Genomic DNA, 12,321 nt, shown 5'->3' with positions numbered 1-12,321 from the left:
AAATTCCAAGTCCTTTGGTTTTTTAAAAATTTTTACTGAGTTCACTTTTGCATTCAGGTACATTTTTAATACCTCCTTTCTCTTCAGTTTGGTAATAAATGGCTGCATATTCTTGACTGTTCTTTTTAAAGGCACGGAAAAACAGAGCCCTGTGTGTCCTGCCCCAGTGTGCAGGTGCGTTTGCAGAAACCAACCCCCAGGGGTCAGAATTCACAAACTAGAAGTGGCCTCAGGCTTCATTATTAGCTCCAGAACCTTCAGCTCTTTTCCTCTGGAGAATAACCTCTTCTCTGTTGTGAGAGAATTGGGATTTTCCCCAAAGGATTTTTGGCTTCACTTCACCTGCTGATAGAGAAGTACGTCCAAATTACAAAGACAGAGGACATGTCAAAATCATTGCAAGTAGGCTAACAAACCTTTCGGATATCGCACAAAAATGTTCCTGACTTGACAATTTGGGTAACCCCTTTAAGTCTTTCCAAATCCTTTACCAAGGAAGAACGTTCTTTGCTGATGTGCCAACTTGGAGCAAATAGTCCTTATGTTCACACTGACAGAATTCTTCCTTCTTGGTAGAAAGACCACTGTATGTATCTTCTTAGGGAAAAAAGCATGTTTTCAATATATTTTTTAAATAATAATTGACAAACACTTCAGAAAACCATCTTCCTAGGCATACATCTGTATGTGACATCAGTTACAGGGTGCGGCAAAGGCAAACAGGTGAGAAGGGGTTAATGTTTAAAATGTTCATGGTATCAAAATTTTCAATTAACACTTACTACCTCTTGGTGGGTATTCCTGTTAGAAAGAGAGTTTCTTCTTTATTTAAATTTAAGTTTATTTCTTTTGAGAGTGAGTGAGCATGTGAGCAAGCAGGGGAGGGGCAGAGAGAGAGAGAGAGAGAGAGAGAGAGAGAGAATCCCAAGCAGGTTCTGTGCTGTCAGACACGGGGCTCAATCCCACAAACCATGAAACCATAACCTGAGGGGAAATCAAGAGTAGGACCCTCAACCGACTAAGCCACACAGGTGCCTCTGGGGTTGCTTCTTTAGACTGGAGTGGGAAACCATTCCTTTGGGAGGAAACACAAATCCCAGAGTGTCCCACATCCCAGGTAACTTCACTTTTGCCCACGGAACGACAAAAAGTAGGAAAGGCTGGGTGGGTGGGCAACCACCAAGCCTGAGGTGTCAATGTGAACCCAGGTTTCCTTCTACTACCCTCTTGGGACATTATCAACACCGCAGACCCCTCTAATCGTCTATCCCCTTCCCCATTCTGCTCCTCAAATTCTATTTCCCACCACTCTCCTCCTTCTTGGGACTTCCTGTTACCTATTATGGCTCAGTTGATGGTAACACAAAAGAGAACAAAAAAACAAAAACAAAAACCAATAAATTGAAATTTACTATTCTCAATCTAGTCAAAGAGGCTCCATGCCATCTGCATCCTCCACATTCGTTGCATGGAGGGAAACTCTGCTCTCCCACAGACTACCATTTTTCTGCAGTCATCTGGAATAGAGGCTGCTGTGTATTTTCAAGCTCTGCTTATGTGCAGAGTTCTCCTGTTTGCACTTCCGGGTCATGGATACTCCCCTCAGTCCCTCACTGTCATTCTCACCTCTGAGCTCACTACACATTCACCTTAAACTCAGGCATGTGTGGCATCACTTTCTTCCAGAGGACTTTCATCTCCGTGCAAAAGACCATCCACAAACCACTTTAGTTTCAGAGTACCTGCACCTGTCGAGATACTGCCTTAAGTTTAATTGCTCCCTAGAATTGCTCTACCTCTGAAATCTTACACTCGAATACCCACCCCTGACCACATCTTGTTCTTCCAGATCATCACAATACAGCCACCATTCAAGCATAGCAACGCCTCTAAGTCCTGAATCTCACCCACTCTCTATCCTGTCAAAACCCTTCTTTGCTCCTTTCCCTCTTTCCTCCATCCTAGACCTCATGCTCAATCTCTTCACACCTGACCTTCTTCTCCTATCTCTAAGGTCTCACCTGTGTGGGCTGCTTACCTTCCCCCCCCCCGCCCCCGCTCTTCCTTCTTCTATTTTCAGGCTACCTACTCTTTTAACTGCTACTTATAAGCTGATGCTTCCCAAATATCTATCTCCAGCCAGATATTTTTCCTAAATTCAGGAGGAGGCATATACCTGCCTGTCTGTCAAATGTTTCCACAAGCAGTTGCAAACTCAATTTGTCAAAACTGAGCTAATCATCCCTCCTCCACAGCTGGGGAGGAAAAAGTGATCCTCCTCTTATATCCCCCCATCTTCATGAGCAATGCATCATATACCTAGTCTCTCAACTATAAAAACCAAGTCACTATGGACTTCTCTCTCTTCCCTGGCCACATGCATTCTTCCATTCACATTCCATCAGTTGTACTTATTTCCAAGTGTCTGTGGAATCCATCCATCCCCTATCCTAAGAATGCTATTCATTTCCTACCGGAGTCTGGCATCAGGATTCTTTAGTTGCAAAAAAAAACAGAAACTGGCTCTGGCCACTTTGTTATGAGGAATGTATATATATCAGAAAGACACTGGGTAATTTCCCAAAATGGAAGAAAAATTGATTAACTAGAACTTTGGAAAGCTAGGAACCAATGGCTTACAGAGGCAAGAAACCACCTAAAGTGTACTGTTGGCTGATGCAACTCTATTCATCTTGTGTCTCGTGAACTTCTAACTAATCTCCCTGCCTTAACCCCTCCCACACTACCTTGACAGTCCAGGCTACACACTGCAGTCAGTAAACTTTCCAAAACAGAAATCTAATCAAGCCTCTCATTCTTAAAATCTTTCAACACCTAATCAGAGCCTTCAGAATAAAATCCCTATATCCTAAGCATTCATGAAGTGGCTTCTCTTGGCCCCATCTGTGACCATCCCCTCTTTCTACCTCACACTCAATTCTTGGGTTCTCCTTAGCTACATTCAGTTAACTGCATGTGCCAAACCCCCTCATATTCTGGTGCCTGTATCAGTAATGATGATGCTGGCAGATGGTTCAAATGAAGGCTCTTGAATGAAAGAACCACCTTCAAAAGTATGGGAAGGATTAAGTGAATCAAGAAAGGAAGTTGGATTGCCCATAGACTAACAATAGTGGGGGCCATTACCATCTTGGGGCTGAAAACACAAAGGGAAGAAACAGAGTCATCAGAGCTCCGGGAGAGCTGAAACCACTGGGGAGATGATCCCTTTGGAAGTATAATTGTTGGGAGATGCAGTGATCCTCTGCTATGTTGTATAATGCACATATGTTGTTCACACACCATAGTAAGCAGCTTGCTCACCTGTCTGGCTTCCACATTTTCAGAGGACATAGACTTTCCTTGCCTTTGCATGTACCTAACATACAGAGCACAGAACCTGGCACATACTGAGGGTTCAACAAATGTTTGCTGAGCAAATGAGCAAATAAAGTGATCCAACTAGTTTCACATTTTTCAAAGTGGAATCTGAAATCAGTGGGTTTGCAGATAATAGGAGAAGGGAAGGAATGTGAGATTTCAAGGCAGAGTCTGGGGAACATGTTTCTTGAGATAAGGCACCACTGTGTTAGGCTCCTTCTATCTCCAGGATTAGGTCACCGTGGGTGCACTTTTCTTTTAGGTCCCCAAACAAGTGATATTAAATTAAAATGAAAATAACAATTTGTTGAGCTGCATGTTCAATGAAAATGATGAGCAAGAACCCTACATCACCATAACACAGAGGGGCACCTGGCTGGCACAGTCAGTGGAGATTGCGACTCTTGATCTCAGGGTTGTTAGTTCAAGCCTCATGGTGGGTGTCAAGATTATATAAAAATAAAATATTTTTTAAAGACCCATAATGCAGAAAGTGAGTTATGGCACCTGTCTTCTGTGATGCAAGAAATGAAGTATCCACTGGTATCAATGAGATTCTCAAAACTAGTAAGACGATCAGAGCCAAGAGAGGAGAAATCAAGCTTAACAAAGAGTGAACGGACCTCTCTTTTCCATACAGGTGATGTGTGGAAGTGACAGTAACGTGTCCCATAAGAAACAGAAATAAGTTGACTTTCTGAGAGTAAATACAAATCAACACTTAATGGAAGAGACTGGAGATAAAGCTGCTACCTCTTAGTATTGCAAAATTTTACTGTAATGCAATTAATTTACCTTATTAAATGTGTGACTTTGAAGCTTGGGAAAGATGTGTCAGCAACCGATGTCTACAGTAAGACAAGCAGGGCTGAACGTGGGAATTCCCAGTTCTGAGAATCTGAGGACCCAAGGACTTTGGAACAAAGTGAATTCACTAAGATGGGATAGATATTAGAAGCCAGGCTGATCTCTCCTAGACACATCTGCCATGGGTTGAATCATGTGCCCCCCAAATTCATATGTTGAAACTCTAAACCACTGTGTATCTAGAAATGGAATCTTTAGGGGGTAATTAAGGCTAAATGAGGTCATGACAGGCCCTAATCCAATAGAACTGTAGCCTTGAAATAGGAAAAGAGAGAAAGAGAGAGAAAAAGCATGCTATCATGTGAGACACCAGAAGAGGACACAGAGAGAAGGCAGCTGTCTGCAAGACAGGAAGACAGCTTCCGCCAGAAACCAAATCAGCTGGCAAACCTTGATCTTGGACTCCCCAGCCTCTAGAACTGTAAGAAATAGATTTCTCTTATTTAAATCACCCAAGCTATGGTATTTTGTTGTAGTAGCCTGAGCAAATTGAGACAGCACCTAGTATCAACTTGAGCTCTATATTTGAGCTTTTTTCTACTCTCAAACAAAGAGTTTTCTCATCCAAAATTCAGAAGTTAAGGCCAAAACTTGATGTCAGGTGACCCTCAATGGACTACTCTCTGTGATCCTCTGTTTTGTCCTTTGTAAAATGGGATTGACAAGCCCTGCTCTGCCAGCCTCACATTACTGCTGTGATAATCAAGGATATCAGAGCACTCTGCAAATCCAGATGGGCCTCAGGACAGGCAAGCACCCTATGATCGGCCCTGCCCACCTCCCTGCCCAAAAGGGAGCCGCACATTATGAGTATTGGCTCCTGGTTTTCTTCTTTAACTAGAAAAAAAGGTTGTTATAATTCCTACTTGGAATACTTAAATGGAGAAGCATCGAGAAGCAGCAGGAAAATTTCAGGCAGCATATGCAGGGAAAGTCCCAGGTCAGCCCAGGAGGGAACCTTGGAAAAACTGAGACAAGGAAAGGAAGAGTAAAACAAATGTGCAGCTTAAAGAAGAAAAAGAGCCAAAAAGTTAAGAGAACTCTGGCTTCTTTTCCCAAGGCAACCGTCTGTCCCACAAGTAAATGTCTGTTCCCAGGGGAAGAGGAAGACTTTCAGAGGAGAGCATCTTCTCTGGCTGGGGAGGGGGGCCATGGTCAGGGAACCTGCATGTTTGAGACCTAAGTAGGACAAATCTCTTGCATTGAGTATGAGAGGAGGAAGGCTCACAGACTGGATTTGAGCTAAAGTAAATTCTGTCAAACATGATTAAATGCACACAATGCACAGAGCAAAAGCAGAAGCTCGAGTTCCCACATGGGCCAAAACCTCGGTCTCTCACCAGAGGAGCCAAGACACAAGAGTGCTCCCAACATGCACCTGCCCAGGGGGCCTGGATGAAGTGAAACTGGACGGAGGGTCTGACAACATGGCAGACTGGGTACTGCCACATCCAAAGTGCCAGAGAAGGTGAAGCCAGCAGGGGCACAGGTCAGGGCACTGGGGGCCCACAGGAGGCCAGGGGCTGGGGAGGAACATGAGCAAACAGGAATGTCAAAGTCATCTCACACATGTTCCACCCCACTCCCCAGCTCCACTGCTTACAAGTCACTCTCTCCAACAATGCACTTCACCTTTGGGGACCCCAGTTTGCTCCACTATAAGATGGGGTTGATACTGCCAGTTCAGCTTGCCTTCTGGGTTATTGGGAGAATCGAAAGATCTCTAAGAGAAAATATTTCATAAACATAAGTGAAGCATCCCCCTAAGCGGGATTCAGGACTGTGCATCCCCAGTGCCCACATCTCCTCCAACGGAAGCACGTTTCTACGTTAGGTCAGAGCCCTCACCCCAGGACCTCAGCACTGTGCTCGATGGAGCCCGGCTTTCTTCCTGGCGAGCTTCAGCCGGCGCACAGTGTGGCACATAGCACCCTGTGGTGCACTTTTCTCCTCTCTTTTCTCAGAGCCCTGCCCAGAAACATAAAACCTCTAGAGTCCTGCTCTCCCCACCCACTTCCTCCTGCTCAAATCCCTCCTCTCCCTGCTTCCACATAAATGGCGCCACTCATGGAACGCAGGCCTGCTACAGGGTGTGCTGCACACCCCAAGGCCTCTACCTTTGAGTGCAACAACAGGCTACCCCTGTCTCCTGCCAGTGTGGGGAATATGCCTGCCTCAGCCTGGATGGGGCAGGGAGAGAACTGGGATCATCCTGTCATGGTCTAGTGAGGTACCCCAGTCCCATAGGGCACTTTTTGGAGCCCTCTCTGAGCTCCCCTAGGGGCACAGAGGCAGCTGAGTTGTTACGCAGGGTTACAGAAGGGGCTGTAGTTCTGGCTGGCATCTCCTCCCCACCTGCTTACATTGTGGTCCCTTGTCACTCCACCCTTAGAAGGCTCTCCCCCCTCGCTAATCCCCCTGGGTCCCAATACCCTGAACTGTGCCCCTTCCAGCTTCACCTTCTCATGGCCTCTTGCTCTCCCACCTTGAAAACCCCAAAATGGGGCACCTAGGTGGCTTAGTCGGTTAAGCCTCCAACATCAGCTCAGGTTACCATCTCACAGTTCATGAATTTGAGCCCTGTGTTGGGCTCTATGCTGACATCTCAGAGCCTGGAGCCTGCTTTGGATTCTGTGTCTCCTTCTCTCTCTGCTCCTCCCCTGCTTGTCCTCTCTCTCGATCTCTCTCTCAAAATTAAACATTAAAAAAAAAAAACTAAAAGAAATAAAGAAAACTCACATAGGAGCAGAGGCCTCAGATGAATTCAGTCACGAAGGGCTCACTTGGTTTTCTTTCTTTTTTTTCCCCTTTCCTGGGAATAAAAACTTCCCTCTGTGTTCACCATCCAGTTTGGCAGTACCGTGCTCATCATGGTTGGCTCACCAACAGGTTTGCTCCTGATGTCTTAGTCTGGAGGCCTGTCCCCAGGGCAGGAGATGAATTCCCATCTACTGGTGAGATGGTCTTGCAGCGGAGAGGAACAGGGGGCCTGTTACTCCATAGTAACAGAATGAATGCTCTCTTTGAGCTTCACAATCGATAGTGCTTCCATGCTCACATTATTTTATTGGAGCCTAAGAACAACCGTATTAGGGAGGTTGTTCAGATTGGTATTATGGAACTCACAAAGGTCAGATAACTTGCCCATCAAACATCTAGGCAAATAGAGATGGTTTTGGAGCCTAAGCCAGCTTCCTCTGACTACTTCGCTCAGCACAGTGCCTCTCTGTGTGTCTGCTGCCTTCCGATCTCCACCCTATGCAAGTACTAAAACACAGGTTGCTGCAGATGTTGTAGGTCCCTCTTGCTCCAGGAGCCGCTACCTGCCTGTGGCTACAAAGCCAAGTGGGCGGAAGGAAGGACACTGAGAGCAAGAATGAAGCCTCAGGATGAATGCCCGTGGGGGCAGAGATCTCTCTACTCCAAGGGTTGGCTGTCCTCCAAATGCACCGCAGACTGCATCTTGCTGGCTGTGAGAGGACAGCCTACAGGAAATTTCCTCCCAGGTGAGTGAGAGGGGACTCCTGCTAAGTGCTCGACTTTGCGCACACTGAAACCACCCAGAGTCTTTATAAGAAATACTGATTGCCCAGATGCCCCTAGAGCAATTGAATCAGATATGGCTGAGACAGGGGCCTCGGCATCTGTGTATTTTTACATTTCCCCGCATGGTTCTGCAACTCAGGATGATCTAGAACTGCTGATGTAGGTTCTCAAATGAGCGAGACGCAAACCTGGGATGATAAGAAGGGTGCGTCACAGAATGGGAGTACCCTGAAATCAAACCGGTGTCCTGCTGTTCTTTACTCTCCTCAAAATAGTCATTCTCTTTTTAAAAGAAATTCTGGGTCCTGCTGGATGTCTCGAAATGTCCTAAGAGAGTGCTGGTTTGTTCAAGGCTCTTTCTGCAAACCTACTGCCCTGCCTGAGATCCTGGTGCCCAAGAAGTGCACAGCCCTCCCCCTACCCCCTACTACAAAACTGGCCGGTTGCCCAAAGCTACTCTCAACGGATTCCTCCTATTCCAAAGGTGGTGGAGAGGAGTGGCAAGAGTGGTGGCTGGCCAGGCCAGAGAACCGTGGCAACATGAGACACTGTCTGTACTGAGACTCCGGCTGCAGCTCAGCACTTTTAGCTGGAGACTGAGGGACTCAGCGGCAGTTACAGCCATCGACTTTCCTATCCGGCATTTATTTGTCTAACAGACTCTCTGAGCCCAGCTTCTCTCAGACCCATACTGCTTACTGCCTCCCTGAGGCTAAATCAAATAGCCCCTGTATCCAACACCATAGTAAGAAACACCGCCAGAACCTGGGATGTAGCTTAATCATGACCATCCGAGGGATCACATCCAGAAGCCAGGACTAGTAATCGTCTTCCTACATGGATGGGGAGCAAAGTATTTAATGCAAAAATTTGCACAGTTTTCTGGTAGCATATACGATACAAAGGGAAGAGGGTAGATGCTCTTATAACTGTTTCAATAGTCTTCACAACAACCTGTGAGATAATAATTATTATCTGTTTTACAGCTCAACAGAAGCCCAGGGAGGATGCATACCCAGGACCTAGGAGGCAGTAAATGCAAAAGCATTTTTTAAAGTTTATTTATTTATTTTGAGAGAGAACGAGTAAGAAGGAGGGGTAGTGGGGTGCCTGGGTGGCTCAGTCGGTTAAGCCTCTGACTTCGGCTCAGGTCAGATCTCACGTTGGTGGGTTCGAGCCCCACGCCAGGCTCTGTACTAACAGCTAGCTCAGAACCTGGAGCCTGTTTCCGGTTCTGTGTCTCCTTCTCTCTCTCTACCCCTCCCCCTCTCATGCTCTGTCTCTCTCTGTATCAAAAATAAATTTAAAAAAATTAAAAAAAAAAAAGAAGGAGGGGTAGAGAAAGAGGGAGAGAGGGAATCCCACGTAGGCTCCATGCTGTCCACACACAGCCCAATGTGGGGCTTAATCTCACAGACCGTGAGATCATGACCTGAGACAAAAATCAAGAGCTGGATGATTAGCCGATGGAGCCACCCAGAAGCCCCTAAATGCAAAAGTATTTGTGTGAAGGCCTCAAGCTTGGGGGAGACTGATCATCAATGACTGATCATCAATGGCAAATCTGTACAGCAAAGTAGGTGCTACAGAAATTCCCTGAGGCCTGGTGCTAATTAAGTCCAAGGGGGACCATTATTCAGCTGTAAAAAGAAGGAAGTACTGATCTGTGCTAGAACATGGATGACCTTTGAGAACATTATATTAAGTGAAGGAAGCCGGTCACAAAAGGTCACATATTGTATGATCCCATTTATACAAGATGTCTGCGGTAGACAAACCTGTTAGAGACAGCATGTACATTTCTCGTTGCTGGGGATCAGGGGTGAATGCTGAGTAAGTGTGAATGGGTATAGGTCTCTTTCTGGGTGAGAAAAATGTTCTGGAATTAGATAGTGGTGATAATTGGACAGCTTTGGGAATATACAAAAAACCACTGGATTGTACATTTTTTTATAGTATGTAGATTGTATCTCAAAAAGAAAAAAAAAATCCAAGGATAGAGGTCTTCAAAATCTGGAGGCTTCCCAGGATTCCCTGAAGCTCCTAGAATTAGTTTCACAAGGTCCCTAACTAGTAAAGGGCAAAGGCAAAATGTAAGTCAAAACCTGTCTGGTTCTGAATAGCCAGGTTCTCTTCTGTCCAAAGTCAGGTTCAGTCAGTCCCATTGCTTGTCAGTGCAGGCCACCAGCTGCTTCCCTCCTGCATCTCCCTTGGGTCCTCTGCACTGAGGAGTCAGGCTTGGGGTCAGCACAGCACAGGATTGGAAGAGCATATGGGCAGTGTGGACCCACGAAGCCCTGTGGGCGGTTGTGAGCCAGGGTGGACTGCCCTGGAAGACTTAGAGAAACAGAGACCTGGAGAGATAGGCAGCAAGGCTTCTGCATGATGCCAGTACCCTGCCCAGTGTCCCACCCACCCTTCCTGAGGCTCAGCTCATAAACGCTGGGAGACACCAGGTTTGGCCTCTGCAGCAGCGGCTGCTGGTGAACACTAGAACAATCTGCCTTAGGAAGAGCATCTCCACTCTCCCCTCAGACACCATCCGACCTCACCACCCTGCTTAGCTCAGTTAACTCCAGAGATCCTAGTGCCGAGACACTCATCATTACCCAGAGGCTCATGTTCCCATGTTTGGACCTTCATACTGACTGTTCAGTCTGCCTGGGCCCAGTCATCCTTGAATCTGACCTCTGAATGAAGTCTATGCTGCTCGCTCTATTTTAAATCACACACATGCACGCACACAGCATGCACTCCTCTACCCCTGTACTCCTCACTCCCAGCTCAACCTTCTCTACCTACTTCAGACATCATTTACTTGGGTATGACTTTCGTCAATTATTTTCCATTTCTCCCAGCTAAAACATAAGCTCCACCAAATGGAAATCTTTGTTTCATTGGCTGATGTAGCCCAACTGCCCAGAACAGTGCCTGACATGTTGTGACACTCCACAGCACATGCGGAGTGACAGATGAATTAATAAATCTGCATTTTGTTCTGTGTGTCCCTGATCCACCAGACACCCAGGGACCCACCACATGCACCTAATTCCTGAGTGCCCTGGGATGCTGGCTTTGAGCTCAGCACTGGAACCGTAATATTAAATTTTTCCAAAGTCTTTTTTACCTCTTCCTCTCAACCGAAGCCTGGCTCTCTGCTGAGAACATTACCATCACCTGAGAACATCACCTCCCTTGCTGTCCCTCTTACAAAGATGTGATTTCTAACCCCAGCAGTTCCTTCCCTTTCTAAATGAGCACACTAACTCTGTTCCACTGTTTTTTCTGCAGCTCCTACTTTCTTTTCTTTGAAGCACTTGTTATAAAACAATGAAATTACTATTTTGTCCTTTGCCTGTTTGTGGACTTTCTCCCTCTCGAATATGAGCTCCGCCAGGTCCAGAACCATGTCTGTCTTCTTCACTGCCATATCACTAGCACTTAGCATGCGTAATAGCAAGGCAGTTAACGTCTGAGGAAGGGAGAGAGAGAGATGAAGTAAGGGGATGGCGGGCATCAATATTTCTCAGTATTCAAAGGGCAAGGTACAAGATCTGCTAACGAGGCTCTGATAATGGAATCTTGGTGTGGAGGAAAGAGGGGTCCTGGTCTGCAGAAAACAGGAATGGCTGGAGCCAAATCCAAGTCTGTAGGCATGTTCTCTCTCATTTGCTTGATTAAGGGAGTCACAGTAGCTGACCCCAGCATCTACCCCATGAACACAAGGTGGCAGCCAGTGACCCAACTCTTGCAATCCAAAGGGTGATCACACTGTTTCCCTGATCTTCCAAATAAACCCAAGCAAGTCCATGGAGTGATCTCAGATGCAGCAGCCTTTTCTCCACGTTTAGGATCTCGAATTTGTACTGAGCCCTGGTTAAGCGCCAGCCCTCCACTAAAGGCTTAACATTGTGTTTCTAGTCTCAGGTTCACCATAACCATGTAATGTCATTCTCATTGGTCCCATTTTACAGACAGGGAGACTGTCACTGCATTAGTGCCAAGGCAGCCTAGATCTGAAGCTTCCAGGGTTAACCACAACATTTTACGGATTCCCTCCACTGCCACTTTCTCAGTAAAACTACTCCCTATAGTTCATTTGACATGGATAATATCCCAGCATCTCTGTGCTCAGACCTAACCTGTGACTTGTTTATAAAGCTGGCCCTTGCACTTGTTGGTGCAAGGGAGGATCTAGCTCACAACACTTAGTAGAGATTTTTATTTTTTGTAAATTATTTTAATGTTTATTTATTTGAGAGAGAGAGAGAGAGAGAGAGAGAGAGAGGCAGAGGCAAACATAAAGGGAGACACAAGAATCCAAAGCAGGCTCTACGCTCTGAGCTGTCAGCACAGAGCCTGACGCGGGGCTCAAACTCATGAACTGTGGGATCATGATCTGAGCCGAAGTCAGACGCTCAACTGACTGAGCCACCCAGGCGCCACAGTAGAGATGTTTTACAAAGAAAAAAAAAGCTATTGTCAATGACTGCCTCTATATTATTTTATTTAAAATTTTCATTATTT

This window comes from Suricata suricatta, chromosome 2, assembly GCF_006229205.1.
Source record: "Suricata suricatta isolate VVHF042 chromosome 2, meerkat_22Aug2017_6uvM2_HiC, whole genome shotgun sequence".
Classification (NCBI taxonomy): domain Eukaryota; kingdom Metazoa; phylum Chordata; class Mammalia; order Carnivora; family Herpestidae; genus Suricata; species Suricata suricatta.
This window is presented reverse-complemented; position numbering follows the sequence as displayed.